Raw genomic sequence first — 17,762 nt, 5'->3', positions numbered from 1 at the left:
TGCTCAGCATTCTTCCTGGCAAATTGTGAGCACTAAGTTCATTATCATTATAGGAGGCAATGATGTAACATATTAAGGGAAAATGTAAAACATATGTACGCATAATCCCATTTATATAAAAAAGAATCTCCATATTTCCCTCTATGTGTGCATTTATAAACACAAAGAAAAGGCCCAGAAGATTCCACAGAACGGAATTGAGAAAGTGGATGGAAGGGGATTACTTCACTTCACTAACAAGCAAGTCTGCTTTGCTGTTGTTGTTGTTGTTTTGGTGGTAAGGAGGTCAAGGCCATGGGGTCAGAAGCATCCTTTCTGTGTTAAGGAACTGCAACTATCAAACAGGACTTCACAAGACCTTGTTGTTGTTGGGTACCATGGTAACTTTATGTGTAACAGAATGAAGTATTGCCAGTCTTGCACCATCTTTATGATCACTGGTAGCTAAGACCTATTGTTGTTGTTGTTAGGTGCCATCGAATCAGTATTGACTCAGAGTGACCGTATTCACAACAGAACGGGACATTGCCCGATCCTGGGCCAGCCTCACAAACCTTGCTACTCCTGAGCCCATCGCAGCTGCCACTGTGCCAATCCATCTCATTGGGAGTCGTCATCTTTTACTCTGACTCTCCACTTTACAAATTATGATATCTTTCTCTATGACTGGTAGCCAAGACCTTAGTACATGCTTATTGGTCCAAGAGCATCATGGGTCTTGGGTAATACTGAGCTTTTGCACTGTGGGTAGTGCTGTATACAAGGTAAGTTGTTGTTATTTTTATGTGTCATGGAGTCAGTTTTGACTCATAGTGACCCTGTACAGGGTTTCCGAGGCTGTAAATCTTTACAGGAGCAGAAAGCCTCATCTTTCTCCCATGGAACAGCTGGTAGATTCAAACTGCTGATCTTGCAGCTCGCAGCCCGATTTGTAACCACTATGCTACCAGAGCTCCTTAGGCTGTCTCAGTGGCCCTCCTTTCTCTACAGCCAGGGCTGTAGGGAAAATCTGAAGGGCTAGAAACAAATTCCTTAGTAGTCAGCACTGGGTGAAACTCACTGCCTAATTGTGATTCCTCTTAGTAACCGAATATCCCTGCAGTAGGCTGAGTAACAGTCCTCAAAGATAGCAAGTCCAAATCCCTGGGATTTGCAAGTATTTGAATGGGGTGGGGTGGGTTGGGAGGGAGGGGACTTCACAGATGGAGTTAAGTTAAGGATTCTGAGATGAGGAGACCATCCTGGATTATCTGAGTGGGCTTTATCACAAAAGTCCTTATAAAAGGGAGGTAGAAGAAAATTAAACACAGTAGAGAAAAAGGAATTGTGAGCACAGAGACAGAGATTGGAGATCTGGGCACAAACCAAGAAATGCAGGAAGTTACCAGAAGCTGGAAAGGGCATAGAAGAAATTCTCCCCTACAACCTCCAGAGAGAGTGTGGCTCTGCTGACACCTTGGTTTCAGCCCAGTGATACTGATTTTGGGGTTTTGGCCTCCAGAACAGTGAGAGAATAAATTTCTGTTATTTTATGCCACCAAGTTGTGGCACAATGAAACCTATGAAAGCTGGAACATGTGTAAAGAGGAAACCTGTCAGAGAAGAAAAGCTCAAATATTTTCTACTATTAGAGAGTGTTAGAAAAGCGGTACAATTGCATCCTTTCAAAGGCGGGAAACTTTTGAGACCTGGAAAACATGACAGTTTCAGTGAATTCTGGCTCTCACAGATTTCACTGTAATTTGTTTCGGCAGTCTCAGAAAACGAATACAATTCCCCTTTCTGAAGTCCTAGCTAGAAATACAACCATATAGTTACAGATTATATTGTCCAGCATTCATTAAAGCTAGGAGTAGCCATGTGACTAGGCTTCACCAGTGAGTAGAAGGGATGCATGTAACTTCTGCTTCTGAGCTTCAAAATCAAGTTTCTTGCTCTCTTTTCCTCTTCCCACACACAGAACTCCGACATGGTGCTGCTACGGCAGCTATAACCAAGAGGAGAAGACAACCAACGCAATAACATTAGATACCAAGCTGAATACTACATGCAGAGGGTGTCCTTCCTGTCCTGCAATGTTACCCAAGAGAGGAATACTATTTTTTCTTATTTAGCCACATTGGCTCTTTGTTATAACAGGTACTTTATATCCTAACTGGAGTTCCTAGGTGATGCAAACAGTTAATGTGCTCAACTACTAGGTTGGAGGTTCAAGTTCACCCAGAGACACCTCGGAAGAAAGACCTAGTGATCTACTTTCAAAAGCTCAGTCATTGATGGCACAGTGACAGCAGCAATGAGCTCAAACGTAACAGCAACAATTGTGAGAGGGGTGCAGGACCGGGCAGTGTTTTATTCTGCTGTGCATTTATTCCCTGTGATTCGGAACTAATTCAAGGACACACAACAACAACAAACTACTTCTATTGTTTGCAATATTATTTATAATTTGTTATGAGCTATATAATCAAATGCCTTTGCAGAGTCAATAAAATAGAGGTAAACATTTAAAAAAAAAAAAAGCTAAGTCACTGAAAACCCTGTGGAGTACAGTTCTACTCTCCATGGATTGTAGTTCACAGTTGTTGTTGTTAGGTGCTATCAAGTCAGTGCCAACTCACAGCGACCTTATGCACAGCAGAACAAAACACTGCCCGGTCCTGGGCCAACCTCACAATTGTGGCCACACTTGAGCCCACTGATGCTGCCACTTGGCCAATCCATCTCACTTGGGGGGTCTTCCTCTTTTTCTCTGACCCTCCACCTTAACCTGACTAAAACATTGAGCTTCTCTTATAAATTTTCCCCATAGCCTATACCTGGGTCCTGGGTCCTGCTGGTCAATCTTCCCATGGTATTTGATGCTACATCTAGATTTTAGAATATTCCCTGGTTCAGGAATATCAGTTGCCACCTTTTGCCTGTCTCTTGGGACACCTCCACTGTTGTGTGGTACTGCTTTAATGCCCAGTGTTTGCTGGCATTGTACAAGTTTGCCACTACACCACCACCACACCCTCTGCCTACACTGCCGCTTCAGCTGGCTTTGACTCCCTAAAAATACAAAACTCAAATCTACTGCCATTGAGTCAATCCCAACTCATGGCAACCCTATATTGAATGTCCAAGGCTGTAAATCTTTACGGGAGCAGAAAGCCTCATCTTTTCTCCCATGGAGCAGCTGGTGAGTTTGAACATCCCACCTTGTGGTTAGCTGTCCAGTGCTTATCCTACAGTGACACCAGAGCTCTTTACTCCAGGTGGAAAATCAGTTTAAATAGACAGACAAGGAGCCCTGACTCTTCCTTGTCCCTTCTGTCATGCAGCAGTTAACTCAGCCATGCCTGTCTAAGTCTTGCAGAGAGTGGAGAAAGGATTGCCTGACTCCACACAGGAAACACAGCTTGTAAGTACAAGGTCTCCCCACACTACTTTCCAGAACTCCAGAAGCTGACTAGACTTTCTGCTTGAGTGTCCAAAACTAGCAAATGACCACTACCAGGCTTTGGTCATAGAGACACATTCCTTGTTCGATGGCTTACATTTATGTTTGTTTTCTTTTGCCCTGTTTTATAGCTGATAAAATGTCATTAGGCAACAATGAGGATGTGCACTGCTTCAGGAACACAAATTTCAATGTGGAATGTACACAGGTCTCACTTCAGGTAAAGAATCCCCTGAGCCCGTGATAGGGAATGCATTTGATTAACTTCGAGACGTAGAAGGAAACTCATTCAGTGTCTTGGATCAGGCAGCAACAATTTATTTATGCAAAACTATGAGACAATGTCATTAAAGCCCCCATTCCTGGTAATTGTCTCAGAAACTGCATTCTCTGGCCTAGTAATTAGTTTTATACAAAACAAGAAGATATTTGGGTTAATAACTTGGAGTTTTTAATGCCCTAATCAATGTTTTGGTTGCTTCAGGCTGCTTTGCTACTGTAAATTTTGAGTACAGTGTTTGTGGGGTGTATAAATATGTAGCTAACTGTTAAAGCATCAATTAATGAAATCAAGTCTTCTGTTCTTAAATTTAGAAGATACCGTTGGTGTCCTCGTGGTAGTGGTGGTGGTGTGCCGTGGAGTCGATTCTGACTCATAGCGACCCTACATAGGGTTTCCGAGGCTGTAAATCTTTATGGGTACAGAAAGCCTCATCTTTCTTCCATGGAACTGCTGGTAGTTTCAAACTGCTGAGTGTGAGTGAGATTAGCAGCCTGACTCATAATCACTACACTACCTGAGCTCCTTAGTGTCCTCATGTGAAGTGTTTATTTTAGCTGCTATCAATTTGGGGAAACAAATTGCTCTTGCGCTGTATGGTTTATTAGTTTATCACTCTGCAGATCCATAACGCAAGCATCTCTTTGAGACCAACCGGTCTCTTAAAACAGATTTTGAAAAACCTAGTCACTTGCCTCAGACGGTTGTGGGTTAGTTTTAACTGTACAGTCAGGGTTCTTTATTAATTTGAGACTTGCAGGATTGTGTGTGTGTACAAACATCATCAATGTTCTAGAAGTCACAAACTGGAGCACAAGTACTTCTTTCTAGAATAGGGTCCCTTTTTTGAAAAAGAAAAACTTAACATACATGCATCTCATAGGTAGACTCAAGATGTCGCTACCATTGATTTGTGTCCACTGATTGCTGTTGTTGTTGTTGTCGAGTTGGTTCTGATTCATAGTGACCCTATGTTCAGTATAATGCAACACTGCCACTGCCCAGTCCTGTGTCATTCTCACAATCATTGTTATTTTTGAATCCAGTTGCCACTGTGTCAATTCATCTCACTGAAGGTCTTCCTCTTTACTAAGCATGATGTTCTTTCCCAGTGGTCAATCCCTTCTAATGGCATGTCCAAAGTTTGTAGGACCAGGTTTCACTATTCTTGCTTTTAAGGCACATTCTGGCTATATTTCTGTGCACTTTTTTGGCAGGCCATAGTATATCCAATATTCTTCACCAGCACCATAAAAATTCAAAGGCATTAAGTCTTCTCCAGTCTTTCTTATTTATGTCTAGTTGTCACATGCATAGGAGGCAATTGAAAATGTCATGGCTTGGTCCAGTGCACCTTAAAGTGACATCTTTGCTCTTTAACACTTTAAAGAGGTCTTTTGCAGCGTATTTGCCCAATGCATTATGCTGCCTGATTTCTGGACTGTCCTTCCATGGGTGTTGATTGTGGATTTGAGTGAAGTGAAATTCTTGATGACTTAAATATCTTTTTCATTTGTCATGATGCTGCCTATTTATCCAGTTGTGAGGATTTTTGCTTTCTTTAGATTGAGGTGTAATCCATACTAAAAGTCTTAATCTTTGATCTTCATTAGCAAGTGCTTCAAGTCCTCTTTGCTTTCAGAAAGCGAGGTTGTATCATCTGCATATTACAGGTTGTTAATGAGTCTTCCTCCAATCCTGATGCAATGTTCTTCATACAATTTGTCTTCTTGGATTATTTGCTCAGCATACAGATTGAATAAATATGGTGAAAGGATACCACGTTGACACACATTTTTCTTGATTTTAAACCATGCAGCATCCTCTTTTTCTACCCTAACAATTGCCTTTTGGTCTATGTACAGGTTCCCTCTGAGCACAATTTAAGTGCTCTGAAATTCCCATTATTTTCAGTGTTATCTATAATTTGTTTTGATCCACACAGATGCCTTTGCATGGTTTATAAAACACAGGTAAACTTCCTAATGGTATATATGCTTTAAACCAAGATCCATCTGACATCAGAAATGATATCCCTCATTACACATCCTCTTCTGAATCTGGCTTGAATTTCTGGCAGCTCCTTCTCAATGTATTGCTGCAGTCATTTTTGAATTATATTCAGCAAAAATTTTATTTGCATGTCATATTAATGATATTGTTTGGTGACTTCTACATTCTGTTGGGTCACCTTACTTTGGAATAGACACAAATATAGATCTATTCCAATTGGTTGGCCAAGTAGCTGTCTTCCAAGTTTCTTGCCATAGATGAGTGAGCACCTCCAGTAATGCATAACTTTGTTGAAACATCTTAATTGATATTACAACAATTCTTAGAACCTTATTTTTATTATTACCAATATCTTCAGTACAGCTTAAATTTCTTTCTTCAATATCCTTAGTTCTTGACCATATGTTATATCCTGAAATGGATGAACATCAACTGATTCTTTTTGATACAGCGTCTCTGTGTTTTCCTTCCATCTTCTTTTGATGCTTCCTGCATAGTTCAGTATTTTGCCCATAAATTCTACAATGCTGAAAATTGAGGTTTGAATTTTTTCTTCAGGTCTTTCAGCTTGAGAAATGCCAAGCATGGACTTCCCTTTCGATTTTCTAACTTAAGGTCTTTGTACATTTCATTATAGTACTTTTTCTTCTAGAGTCACCCTTGAAATCTCTTGTTCAGCTCTTTACCTTCATCATTTCATTCACTTTATCTACTCCACGTACAAAGCATGGTTCAGAGTCTCTTCTGACATTCATTTTGATCTTTTCTTTCTTTCCTGTCTCTTTAATGACCTTTTGCTTTCTTGATTTTAGATGTCCTTGCACAACGCATCTGGTCTTCGGTTGTTAGTCAAATCTATTCTTAAGATAGTACCTAACTTCAAATGGAATATACTCAAGCTCTTTCATGGACTTGTTTAAGTTTTCTTTAGCTTTAACTTGAACTTTAATAGGAGCAACTGATGGTCTGTTCCACAGTTGGCTTGTGGATTTATTTTGGCTGTTGATCTTGAGCTTCTCCATTGTCTCTTCTCACAGATGTAGTTGATTTGATTCCTTTGTATTCCTTCTAGTGAGATCCACCTGTATAGTGGCCATTTATGTTGCTGACAACAGATATTTGCAATGAATAAGTTGTTGATACTGCAAAATTCTCTGATGTAATCTCCAGCATCATTTCTATCATTAAGACCATATTTTGCAGCTATTGATCCTTCATCTTTGCTTCCAACTCTTGCATTCCAATCTCCAGTGATTAATGCATCTTTATTACACATTCAATCAATTTCAAATTTCAGAAGTTGGTAAATATCTTTAATTTTCATCTTTGGCATTAACAGTTGGTATATAAATTTTAATAATAGGTGTATTAACTGATCTTCCTTGTAGGCATATGAATATTATTTTATTTCTGTTAGTATTGTACTTCAGGATAGATCTTGAAATCTTTTTGACAATCAATGTGACACCATTCCTTTTCAATTTGTTGTTCCCAGCATAGTAGACTATATAATTGTCTGATTTAGAAAGGCTGGAATGTGTCAATTTCAGGTCGTTAATGCCTAGGACATCAAAATCAAGTGTCCCGTTTTATTTTTCACAATTTCCAGTTTTTCTAGATTCATACTGTGTACATTTCACATTCTGTTTATTAATGGCTGTTGTTTTTTTTTTTCTCATTTTGAGTCCTACCACGTCAGCAAATGAAATGTCCCAAAGCTTTGCTCCATCCACGTCATGAAGGTGGACTCTAGGGAGTCAGCTCTTCCCCAATCATATTTTGAGTGTCTTCCAACCTAAGGGACTCATCTTCTGTCACTATTCAGACAACCTTCTGATCCTTCTTCCTAGTCTATCTTAGTCTGGAAGATCCTCTGAAATCAGTTTCTAATGGGGACCCTGCTGGTATTTGAAATACCAGCATCACAGTAACATGCAAGTCAGACAAACTGATAGATGAGTGATGGACCCACTGATTATTTTGTCTAAATGAAGGTTTTTCAAAAGTGTTCCTCAGGACATTTGTTCCTGGTATGCTAAAAGAATTCTACTTAGTTTCTATACGGACTATCAAATGAGAAAAAAATGTACAATCAAATAATTACTTTCTTCACTAGTTAAGGGACACCTTGCAGGTAAAAGTCTATAAATATTCAATCTTGTATTTTCAGGCTGAATTATTAGCCTTTTATAATAGAGTCCTGGAAAATATATTGGTCCCTGGAGAAGGACATCATGCATAGTAAAGTGGAGGGTCATTGAAAAAGATGAAGATCCCCAATGAGATTGTAGCAGCAACAATGAACTCAAGCAACTGTGAGGACTGATACAGGAAAAGGCAGTGTTTCCTTCTGTTGTGCTGTTGCTCTGAGTCCTGCTATCAAGAGACAGGTGGTGAAAGCTTAAAATCACACCAAAATACAGTGACCAATTAAATATAAATACAAAAACTACAATGTCTCAGAAACAGCAGACAATTTCCGCTTACATGAAGAAACAAGACAGGCTTAAACAAGTGACCAAAATACAGAGTCAGAAAATATAATACCAGAAATAGTATTGGCCTGATAATGATGAATGTAAAAGAATGATATTTAGGAGACTCCCATGGATTGAGAGAAAGATCAAGAAATCTACAGAGGAAGGCAAGAAGAACACACAAAAAACTTCAAAGGAATTCAGGAAAACACTACAAGAACAAATTGACAAAATAAATGAAAAATTTAGAAAAAATGTGAATAGAATCCAGAATACTAACGCTAAGATTTCAGAAATGGATAATGCATTGAAAAGGCAGTGGGATAGATTTGAATCAATGGAAGACTGAGAGCTTGAAGACAAATCTCTCCATAGTAGTCTACTAGAAGAATAATCAGGAAAAAAGAAGGAAAAAGCTGAAGAAAGCCTAAGATTTATGTGGGACACCACGAAAAGGAATGACTTATGTTTCATTAGAATTCCAGACAGGAAGAGACAAAAACTTCCACAGAGAAAAGTGTTGAAGAATTATTGGAAAAAAACATGCCAAACTCATAAAAGACGAGATAAATACTCCAGAAGCTAAAAGAGCCCCAATCAGGATAGACTCCAAAAGAAAATCACCAAGACATATTATAATCAAACTTTCCAAAACCAAAAATAGGGAAAGAATCCTGAGAGCAACTTGAGAAAAGTGAAAAGCTGTCTGCAAAGCAGAACTAATAAGACTAAGACTCTGATTTCTCAGCAAAAACCATACAGGCAAGAAGACAAAGGAATGACATACTTAAAACTCTGATAGAAAAAGATTGCCAACCAAGAATCATTTACCCAGCAACATTGCTCCTCAAATTTCCAGTTAAACGTAAGTTAAAGGAATTTGTAAAAACCAGGCCAACTTTACAAAAACTACTAAAGGTGGTTCTTTGCTTAAAGAACTAACAACAGTAGGCAACTGCCTGAGATTAACACACATGATCACATCGTGCATCACTCAACCTAGATACTGCTGTTGTTGTTAAATCCAATTGAATTTGTTCTGACTCATTGTGACTCCATATAGAGTTTCCGAGGAGCGACTGGTGGGTTTGAACTACCAACCTTGTGGTTCAAACCAACCTTGTGGTCCAGTGTTTATTTTAAGTGCCACACCAGGACTTCAAAACAAATGTACAAGACTGAAAATAGGAAACCAGAAGTATCAGTTTACAACAACTACAAAAAGCCCACAAAGTAAAGAGAGGGACTAGTGTAGTTACAGAACCTCCAAATGAAGAGGAAATCAAGTAGATTTCAAGGGAAAAAAATTAAATATACAAACAAATAAATGAAAATAAAACTAGCTGTAAAAAGTCCTTCTGTAGCAGTGTTGTCCCCACCAAGGCGCAGTGGGCACACACACTAAGTATTTTGACAGGAAAACATGCAGATATTTACTTTGGCAACAGCAAGATTTCCCAGGTCTGAACTATATAGCCACACTTCTTCCAAAAGAACATGCAGGCAGCAACATGAAACCTTGGCTTTAATGAAATGTTACCTGTTGCTTTACCAAAAGCAAAGCTCTCAGCCAATTCATAAGCATCTTTTGATTGGATTTTCCTGATGTGGTATAAGAGTGATAAATCAGGTTAATCCAGTATTGGGGACATGCAAATCACTCAGTCCTGATCTGAACAAACTTTTGGCAGGCTGCACTTTAGAACATCTTTTTTTTCAAAGGTTTTTATTGTGGATTGAGTGAAAATTTACAGAGCAAATCATCAGTGTTACATTCAACAAATCATACACCTTGTTTCATTACAAAGATTATAATCCCCTCCAGGTACCATCAGTTACCAGTATTTCTATCTACTTTAGCTTTTAAACAAACAAACACTCAGGCAAATATAATAATTTATGCCTCCAAAGGGCACATTCTGCAAGTCTGCCTCCTGGCCACCAGCTCTTAGTCCTTCTCTTCCCATAAATCTAGAGTCCTCAGTCACTCCCCCTCTTGATGACCCCATCTCTGCCTCCATCCCTTTGCTTGGTCTTTCCCAAGATAGCGGCTCCAGGAGCAGCTGAGCATCTTGGATTAGAAAGCAATGGATTTCTTGCTTCTGCTACAAATTCCCCTAGCTGTAAGCCTTCCAACTTTCTAAATATTCCTTTATATGTGGTTCAGAGTTCTGGGACCATCATCTGAGCCTGCTTGGGCTGGTATTCTGTGTTGTTGCTGACGGAGTTCCTCACTGCACTTCCATCCTCTCCGTCATCTTGTTTGTTCTTCTAGAACATCTTTTCTAATGGAGGTGGTAAGGAGTTGATAGAATCAAGGATACACAACTCTTAATTCTCATGGGAAGGGCTAATTAATTCATGGAGCATCAACAACAACAAAATTCACTAATGATCTAAAACCTATATTGACAATCAGATTTTACTTTCTCCTTTGAAGAAATTTTACTCAGCTGGCTAAGAAGATAAACAGTGATTACTTGTGTATTTTTCCTTTGTCCCTGTTTCCCTTATTACTTAGGACATGTCTTCATATTGAAATTCATCAACAAATATTTACTATGTACCTGCTATGCAACGTGAGAAAAGGGAATTGCCCTCATTGAGTTTAGTTTGCAATCTGATTGGTTTTATTTGTAGTTTTTGTCAGTTTTTAACCCAAATATTGACATGCTGTATAATTATCGTGCACTTTGCTTTTTTTTAACTTAATATATTTTAGAGCGGGTTCTGTATTAGAATATATAGGAATAGAACTGTCTTGTTCTTTTTTTTCTTTTTTAATTGTGGTAAAATAAACGTAGCATACAGTTTACCATTTTAACCACACAATTCAATGACATTAGTTACACTCACAAATGGTGTGCAATTCTCAGCATTAGTTCAAAACTTATTTTATTTTTTAACATCTCCATAATATTCCATTGCATGAAAGCACCGTAATTTACATAATCCATCCCTAAATGAGGCACATTAAGTTTTTTCTATTACAAAAAAAAAAAAAAAAAACTGCAATGAATAAAAGTACATTTATCATTTCCCATCTGTGCAAGTTCATCTGGAGGGTAAATACCTAACAGTTGAGTTGTTAGGTTGAGTTGCAGAGAACATATGTACTTGAGATTGGGTAGCTGTTGCTATCAAATAGCTATTGCCAAACTGCCCTCCACAAAGGAAGACAATCTACAGACTTTCATGTCCTGAGCACTTCACTGTTGAGTGCTCTCATGGAAAGAAAAAATTAACAAATTTTGTGAAATCTTGCCAATCCAAAAGTGAAAAACTGACATCTCTCATTTTTGTTTGCATTTCTTTTTATTGTGAATGAGGCTAAGCACTTTTCACATGCTGCTGTAGATATTTCAGTCTACTTCTGGGTTCTCAATTCTATTTCATTAATCTGGTATTTGTCTTTTTCAGAATTGAGCAGGATAACTCTTAATTTTAAAAGAAGGTAGAAGGTACAATTGAGCTCTATCACTCGCTAGCTAGTTGCTTGATCTTGAATGGATCTCTTTGACTTAAGCATCTCCTTCTAACAATAGTGTGGCTCCTGTGAGTACTTTTATTCAGTTCATGTTTAATTGACAGAAACAGTGGTGGTTCGGTGGTAAAATTCTTGCTGTAAATACTGTTGCTGTTAAGTGTCATCAAGTCAGCTCCCAGTTATAGCTACTCTGTATGTGGTTTTCAAGGCTGTAAATCTTTGTAGGATCAGAAAGCCTCGTTTTATTCTTGCTGGTGGGCTTGAACTATTGACCTTGTGGTTCACAATCCAGAGACCCAAAATCGATTGCTGGCCAATGTATCTCATGCATAGCCACCAAGGTCCCTCAGTGGAAGCTTGTGTATTGTTGTGACGGTGAATTTTTCTGTGGAATTTTCAGACTTAGATGGGCTAGGAAGAAAGACCTTCTGAAAATCATTCACCATTGTCTGATTTGCAAGTGATCATGGGCATGGTGCAAGATGGGACAGCATTTCCTTCTATTGTGCATGGCGCCACCCTCAGTCCAGCTGACTAACAACATGTTTAGTGAGCGTTAGGATCTGAGGTGGATGCTAAAAATGCAACAAAGAGTGACAGCAGACAATCTTTGCTTGTCATGGGGTTTACAATCTTGAGTGAGGAGGGGACAGACCCTTTAAAAGTTATTACACTACTGACCTTAAAATTGCTACCAGATCTAACATCGAGCATGGAGAGTTCCTGACAGAGTAGCTTAGAAGATGAGGGGGAAGAAGGAGTAGAGACTACTGGAAAGATTTCTGAAGGGAGTGAAAAAAAATGCCACAGAAACTGAGCTCTAGTGGAGGAGAAGTTTGCCAGATGAAGCCAGGGGAGTGGTTTTCCAGACAAGCCTTCTGGCATGTGAGGACTTGGCAGTAACAATGAACTCTCTATTGGATCTAGAGATAGAAAAAGGACAGGAGAGAGGTAGGAGGTGAGAGGAGGCTAAAGAAATGGATTGGAACCAACCTGTGAAGAGCATTGAATAAATATTTTAATTTTCACCTTGAGCATTTATCTTACCTGGGACCTTGAGGAAGTGAATTCTGAGATTAAGACAAAGGTGGTGTAATCTTCTTGAGAGATGAAAGCCCAGGGCAGTGAGGGTGAGTCAAAGGGGAAGCTGAGCAAGGAACTACGTGAAGCAAGGCACAGCAGTGTGGTATCACGCTAGTCATTATGCCACAGTGGCCCATACCTGCAAAGAAACACACCTGACTGGCTACCAGGTGTGTTTCCTTGACTTCTCCAGATGCTTTATGCAGAAAACCATACCTCAGAGCATGGTTTCTAAGGGGGAGAAGTACCCACTGCCTTTGAGTCAAGTTTGGGATAAAGTAGAAGCCCCCGTGGGATTTCCAAGGTTATAATCTTTATGCGGAGTCCTGGTGTGGCACTGTAGGATCAGCACTGGATTGCTAACCACAGATCGGTCATTCAACCCCACCAGCTGCTCCTTGGAAACCCTATATAGTGCCGCTATGAGTCAGAACTTAACAATAACAATCTTTATGGACACAGACTGTCACATCTTTTTTCCACGGAGTGAACAGTGAGTTTGAGTGATTAACCTTTCAGTTAGCAGCCACTTAGCCACTGAACCACCATGGCTCCAACGGCTGCCTGGCATTCTCTCATCTTGCACTTCCCTCAGTCTCCATTTCATGCTCCAGTGAACTGACTCGCTTGCATTTCCAGAGTGCATCATCCAGCCCCTGGGTGGACATGCCCATGGGATGTCATTGCATCCACACTTGAGAGAAAGAAGAATGGGCGTGGTCCTGAGGCTCAGGCACACAGGGCTTGTGTCTATGAGAGAGCGACATGGTCTGGCAACATTCTAGACAGAGGCTGAGAGTTTTGAAGTGGATGTAGAAAACTAGTTGGAAGGTTACTGCAGTACTCAAGAAGACAAAAGATAGTGTTTGATTTGGGATGATGGATGTGGAGATGGAGAGAAATGAATGAATTTGAGAAATGTTTAGGAAATAAAATTACTATCACTAAGGGATTAGTTGGAGTCCTGGTGTGGTGCTGTGGGTTAATGTACCAGACTACAAAGTCATTTAACTGCAAGGTCGGTGGTTCAAGCTCACCAGCTGTTCCTTGGAAACCCTATACGGGGTTGCTGTGGGTCGGAATCGACTTGATGGCACTTAATGACAACAAGATTAGTTGGAGTTGAGAAATTGGGAAAGGTATCAAAAATGTCTGAGTTTCTGACCTGAGGAACCTGGGAGATGGTGATGTCATTTGCCAAGATGGAAATAATCCTAGGTAAAGAACCAAGTTTTGGATGAAAGATTCTGATTTGTGATTTGGACTTGTGCCTATGAGGAGCCACCTGGAAATTCAGAGTAGACAACTGAAAATATACTAGGGATTGGCTATAGATTGAGAAAGAAAAATTTAACCCAAATATTTGATAGTGTTCTGTAGAGAAGAACAGGCCTGCAAAGTAGACAAAAAGATGCTGCTGAAGATGTAGGAGGGCATCTAGAAGAGCTTTGGGTTCTTGAAGCCAAAAGAAAATGGTCCCAGGAGGAAATGGCAGCAGAAGATTGCTGTGAAACCAGTGGATGTGAAAGCTGAATACCTTGCTTTAACCGAAGCTGTTGTTAGGTGCTGTTGAGTTGGTTCTAACTAACAGAACAAAACTCTGCCCATTTCTGTGCCATCCTCACAACGGTGTTTCACTGTGTCAATCCATCTTGCTGCGAGTCCTCTTTTGCGCTGATCTTCCACTTTACTAAACATAATGTCCTTCTCCAGGGACTGATCTCTCCTGACAACATGTACAAAGTATGGGATATAAGGTCTCACCATCCTCTCTTTTAAAGAAGATTCTAGTTGTACTTCTTCCAAGACAGACTCATTTGCTCTTCTGGAGGTCCATTGTACTTTCATCTTCTTCACCAACACCATAATTCAAATGCACCGATTCTTCTACATATAGTCTTCCTTATTCATTGTCCAACTCTCACATGCATGTGAGGTGATTGAAAATACCATGGCTTTAGTCATGTGAACCTTAGTCTTCAAAGTGGTATATTTGCTCTTGAATACTTGAGAGAGGTCTTGTACAGAAGATTTGCCTCATGTAATACATCATTTGATTTCTTGACTGTTGTTTCCATGAGTGGATCCAAGCAAAATGAAGTCTTTGATAACTTCATCTCTTCTTCATTTATCATGATGTCATTTATTGGTCCAGTGGTGAGGACTTTTGTTTTCTTTATGTTGAGGTGTAACCCATACCGAAGGCTGTGGTCTTTGATTTTCATCAGTAAGTATTTAACGTTCTCTGTGCTTCCAGAAAGCAAGGTTGTATCATCTGCATATCACAGGTTGTTAATGAGCCTTCCTTTAATCCTGATGCCATGTTCTTCTTCATGTAATCCAGCACCTAGGATTATTTGTTTAGTATGCAGATTGAGTCAGTATGGTGAAAGGCTACAGTCTTGATACACAACTTTGCTGATTTAAAACCCTTCCGTATCCCTTTGTACTGCTCTAACAGCTGTCTCTTGGTCTACATACAAGTTCCTCATGAATACAATGAAGTGTTCTGGAGTTCCCATTCTTCTCAATGTTATCCACAGTTTGTAATGATCCAAACAGTTAAATGCCTTTACATCATCAATAAAGCACACGTAAACATGTTTTTTTTCAATAACTTGGTGATGATTTGTAATTTTAGCCAAACTCATGAGGCTGAGGGGTGAGGAGAGCTGATGTAAAGGAAAAGAAGCTTAGATAATCCATTCAAGAAGTCTAACTAGGGAAAGGAGAAGAAAGAGTAATAATGGAAAGGGACTGGGAGGTTAAGTAGTCTGTTTGTTTTAAGAGAGACTTAAACAACTTTAAATGTAAATGGGATGAATTCAGGTGTCCAGGAGGGGATGGTTCTACAGGAAACAGGAAGAATTTTTATAGTGCCAGATCCTCAGAGAGCATGCGGTGCTAGGACCCAGAGTATAAGTTCCGGGCTGGAAGCAGCGGCCTGGGAACTGAAGGGGAGGAAGCTGGATGTATCTGTGACTTAGCAGGAAGTTGAGGATCTGGTTCATTGGTCTCAATTTTTGAAAAGTAAGAGGCAAGTCATCTACAGATATGTGTAGTAGGGGCAGGGAGATGTTTCAGGTGAGTTGAGAGGTTTTGCTGTACTTCTTGAGAAGATTAGAGATTCCCAACTTCTCTAGGTCCTGAGGGAATTTCAGCTCCTGGGCAGCTTGGAGGAGAAATACTTGGTTGGAAGGGTAGAGACAAGCAGGGGCAGGAAGGTAGGAGAGTCATGTGACTACTCACGCAAATCTGGCTTCTTCTTCTTATCCTTCATCCATCCAGTCTTGGCTATGGTCTTCCTTTCCATTGACAAGGAAGCAAATGAGGTGTGTCTGACATACAGTAACTCACAGCTTTTGGCTACCAGGAAACTAAGAGGGTGTCATTTTTATGAGTCACAAATATTAGCTTAAGGCAGGAACCAATCCATTTTTTGTTTTTTTTAATTGTCCTTTACTGTGGCAGAATGGTGATACTTCCAAATGTTGAACCTGGAGAACGAACTACTGTGAACATCCACAGAAACATATGAAAAGTCTTTTGTTCCATGGGCTTTTCTTTTCAGCTAGAATAGAACCTAACTGTTAAAGCTGTTCAGGATTACTTGTGTGGGGTACCTCGGTAGGTGAAATGTAGTGGATTTGGCATCTTGCCTGTGGAACACTGGGCAGGAGCTCCAGTTACAAATTGCAGCTGTATAAAATAACAGGAAATGTGGGGCTTTGAAAGATTCCACTGGAAAGATTAATTATTTGGAAAAGGGCTCTGCAGCAGCTCCATGTGTTTTGGGAGAAAAGGTGGCCCACGCCATTTTTAATAGTGCAAAAGAAAATTCTGCTACCAGTCTAAACAGGGGGAAGAAAGAGCAAGGGTCTCTGTTCAGCCTTGCTCTGGAGGCTTATTCTCTTTGTTAGAAGACAAGGAGTTAGAGATGAAAGCCAGATCGAATTCAGGAAAGATTTGAGGCTTATGAAAGATTAGGATTTCCTAGTTCTCTGAGATGATTGTCTTGTTTGTTGAGGTTTCTTCACTTCTTTCCCTACTATCTATTCTCCAGCCTGCCCCTCAACATTTAACAATTTCCTACACTTCAGTTCACCATACACATTCATTTCCTGTAGTCATGACCTTGATATTCAAATAAAATCAGAACCTCTGGGTAGACCTTGGCTCTGGATTTAGCATCTCTATGATGTCTGGAAGTATAAACTACCATTTATTGCAAGGGAGGCAACCCTGAATATCAAACCAGCTAATACTTAGACTTGGGCACAGTTTTCTATACATTTGAAGTCAACGAGTTCAGTCCTTTTACTGTACACTGACTCTGTACTACCAACTAATTGTAGGTGAGTTGGTGTTTGGAGAAGGGAGAAAAGCATTTCTTTGATTTTCCTGTAACATCCAACTATAAATGTATATAAAAATGAGCATATATTTTCATGTATGCCCATATTTTGCTTTAGCTTGAACATCACTCATCTGAAGTCTGCCCTGGAGAGATTTATTTGTCACAAAGGCTTACTTGAGCAATGGAGGATGGACATTTTCTATCTTCATCTACGTCTTTTCTATTTGAGCCTGATCGCCAAATATAATAAATGTTCATTATCTGGCATGATTAGAGAATAAGATGTTCAGATTAATCAATTAATTGGGTTGATAAAAATCAATCATTTGGATATGCAAAAGATTGAAACAAGACCTTCACCTCACACCTTATAAAAAACCAACTCAGCATGGATTAAAGACCTAAATGTGAATCCCAAAATTATGAAGGCCATCTATGAAAATATTGGGACAAATGTGAGGGCACTAATTCAGGGAATACACAGACTACAAAACATTTTGAAAACCACACAAACAAAAGTAGACAAAATAGATAAGTGGGACATACTAAAAATTAAAAACTGATGTGCATCAAAACACTTCACCAGAAAAGTAAAAAGGGAACCCACAGAATGGGAAAAA

The 17,762-nt window shown here is 39.6% G+C and overlaps 1 pseudogene; it reads right to left on the bottom strand.

The window, feature by feature from the left end:
* The window catches only part of LOC102830973, a 49,214-nt pseudogene that overhangs the window by 21,807 nt on the left and 9,645 nt on the right, over positions 1-17,762 (bottom strand).

This window comes from Chrysochloris asiatica, unplaced genomic scaffold (assembly GCF_000296735.1).
Source record: "Chrysochloris asiatica unplaced genomic scaffold, ChrAsi1.0 scaffold00052, whole genome shotgun sequence".
Lineage (NCBI taxonomy): Eukaryota > Metazoa > Chordata > Mammalia > Afrosoricida > Chrysochloridae > Chrysochloris > Chrysochloris asiatica.
Note: the sequence above shows the minus strand (reverse complement) of the source record. Positions and strands in the feature narration are given on the sequence as shown.